The sequence below is a fragment of the Crocuta crocuta genome, unplaced genomic scaffold (assembly GCF_008692635.1).
Source record: "Crocuta crocuta isolate KB4526 unplaced genomic scaffold, BGI_CrCroc_1.0 scaffold457, whole genome shotgun sequence".
NCBI classification, from domain to species: Eukaryota; Metazoa; Chordata; class Mammalia; order Carnivora; family Hyaenidae; genus Crocuta; species Crocuta crocuta.
In genome coordinates, this window is record NW_027531318.1 from 6,641,112 (window position 1) to 6,644,003 (window position 2,892).

At 43.5% G+C, this 2,892-nt stretch overlaps 1 non-coding gene across 1 annotated transcript; it reads right to left on the reverse strand.

The window, feature by feature from the left end:
- Nucleotides 1-2,143: 2,143 nt before the first annotated feature.
- On the reverse strand, nt 2,144-2,290 carry LOC144238050 (small nucleolar RNA SNORA62/SNORA6 family). Its single transcript, XR_013336995.1, has one exon. It is a non-coding gene; the product is annotated as a small nucleolar RNA SNORA62/SNORA6 family (small nucleolar RNA).
- Between the last annotated feature and the right edge of the window lie 602 nt (nt 2,291-2,892).

Sequence of the window (2,892 nt, forward strand, 5' to 3'; positions counted from 1 at the left end):
GATGCTGAGGAATGAATGAGTTCAGACTCATTCATATGACACAAGGCTGGACATATAACTCAAGTGTAACATTTTAACCCCCAAGCAAAATAATTGTCTCAGAAAAGGGAGTGTTTTTCTAGGAGTACACAAGATGATCTGCTGGTCAGTCAGAAACAATAGATGTATACCAGCTTTTATGGGCTTGTTTTTCTCCTCTGAGCACAGAACTCTTCCCTGAAACAAATACATGTAACCAGTCTGATGATCAAAAACGTAACTCATAAAGGAATAATAGCACCTATTTACAATCAGAAACTTTCTGCATTAATCTTCTATTGTATCAATAATTCCTAGCAATCCAAAAGCTAAGCCATGCAAGCAGATTGGCGTAAGACCCTTTGGAAGAGTTAAAGCGTGTTTATCAATTCTTTTTCTACCTTGTCTCTCTGTTGCTTACCCACATCCTCCTACACTCAGTGAATCAAATGCATGTCTGAAGTTTTAGTCATAGCTCTAAGATGGCTCCTAGAATTATAACCGGAGTCCTTGCAGACAGTTACCCTTTATGCTAACAAAAGAGTTGTCTCTGACTTTCCTTCCAGAGCAGAGGCTCTCAAGCTTTAACATGCATAAGAACTGCCTGGACGATGTGCTCACATAGGGACACACTAACTCGATGGTTCCCAAGCTTGTCTGCACCTTGGGAATCACAAGGGAAGCTGTTCAAGCACCTAGACCACACCCAAAACCCATGAAATCCCAGTCTCTGAGGGCGACACACAGACACTAGGAGACTTTTAAGTTTTTCTGGGTTTTTCTAATGTTCTGATTGCACACTAGGTGCCTTAATGAACTAAAAGTGCCTAAGCTCCATCCTCAATCAATTAAGTTACAGTTTGGAAAGAGGAAAGATGAGACTATTGGACATGAACATAAGCATTAAAAAAAAAATTCCCCAGTTGGTTAGTCTCAGTCCACCCCCCAGAGAGCCTAACTGAGGAGGTGGGGGGTTGGGGCCCAGGAATCTGCTTTTCTGCAAGCATCTCCACCCCCAATAACTCTGATTCTGGGATCTGCACTCCCTTTGAGAATTGCTTCACTTACACGGTGGCTGTTCAAAGTGTGGTCTACAAACCAACAGCACCAGGACTTTGTCAGAAATCTCTTTGTGTTTTCCAAACCCTTGGAGTTTGGCAGAAATGCAGAATCTCAGGCCTCAGCCCACCCCCAAATGCTGAATCAGAATCTGCATTTTAACAACATCTGGGGGATTCATATGCAGATTAAATTGTTTTGTTTTGTTTGTTTTGTTTTAGGAACTGTTTCTTTCCAGTCAACCGTATTTCTATTTTTTAATTTTTTTTTTTTTTTTTTTTCCTTTGTGGAAGACCAGCTTAAGACCCCTCAGTGGTTGTTCCCACCCATTCAGTGGACTGAGTAGTGGGAACTTCAGACCAGTCTTTTTTTTTTTTAATTTTTTTAATGTTTTGTCTATTTTTAAGAGAGAGAAAGAGACAGCATGAGCAAGGAAGGGTCAGAGAGAGAGGGAGACACAGAATCCGAAGACAGTCTCCAGGCCCTGAGATAGCTGTCAGCACAGAGCTCAAAGCAGGGCTCGAACCCACAAACCATGAGATCATGACCTGAGCTCAAGTCAGACGCCCAACCGACTGAGCCACCCAGGTGCCCCTCAGACCAGTCTTCAGTGGTGCGCTGAGTGCTCCAGTCTTCAGTAGGGAACTGCTGAGTAGTCACCGAGGACACCCGAAACCTTCAGACCCAACTGCGAGTTCAGGCTGAGTAGCTCCCTTCACCCTGGAATTCCTCAGGGTCACAGCCTTCTCAGCAGTGGCCTGCTGCTCCTTTTCAATCTCTTCAAGATCTCTGTAGAAGTAGAGGTCAGGCATGACCTCCCAGGGGTGTTCACGAGAAACGGCACCACACATGCGCAGAACCTCCTGGCATCCACCACATGAGAGCTACTGAGGGAGCTCCCTGCTTAGGATCTTATACAGGATTCAAGTTATTCTGAAAACAGAAAGGCCTGGTGATGCCTAAGAAGCCCTAGCAATTAAGAAATATGGAAACAAGCAGAGGAAAACATAGACCATTTAAGAAAATATTTTCATTTCTCCTTAAAGCTCTGACACATTTGAATTATACTTGTAGCAAGAACTACTCTCAGACTCCAACCATTGGGCCAGAGACCCTTTTGGTGTTAGCCAATGACTTGCCCCTCACGTAGCACACGACCTACGATTGTGAGTTCATCGGCCAGCAGATTAGATTTAAATATCACTTGTGTAGAGGTATTTCTTAACACTGATGGCACAATTTGAATCATTTGGAACTTTAAAAATACTGAAGTCTGGGGCACTTGGGTAGCTCAGTCGGTTAAGTGAGGAACTCATGATTTCAGCTCAGGTCATGGTCTCACCATTTGTGAGATCGAGCCCCATGCTGGGCTTTGCGCTGAGTGTGAACCTGCTTGGGATCCTCTTTCTCTCTCCCTCTGCCCCTCCCCCATTAGCATTCATGTGCTTTCTCTCTCTCACTCACTTGCTCTCTCTCTCTCAAAATAAATAAACTTAAAAAATAAAATAAAAATATTGAAGTCTAGAACCCACCATGACAGGGTTTGATCTAATTCACTGGAGGTGTGGTCAGGCGCACTTGCATTTTTTAAAGCAGCCAACGTGGAGAACCACTTATAGGATCTCTGCCCTCATCCAACTGACGATTATTCAGTTCTCCTTTCAGTTAGACTTATGGATTTTGGTATCAGGGTTACACCATTGGCCCCCTTAGACTGCCCTAGAAAATTCTCTGTTAATCACTTTAAGTCTGCATCATGATTGATTTGGACTTCTCTAAATCTGAAGCAATAAGGCAACCAAAAGATGAAAAGGG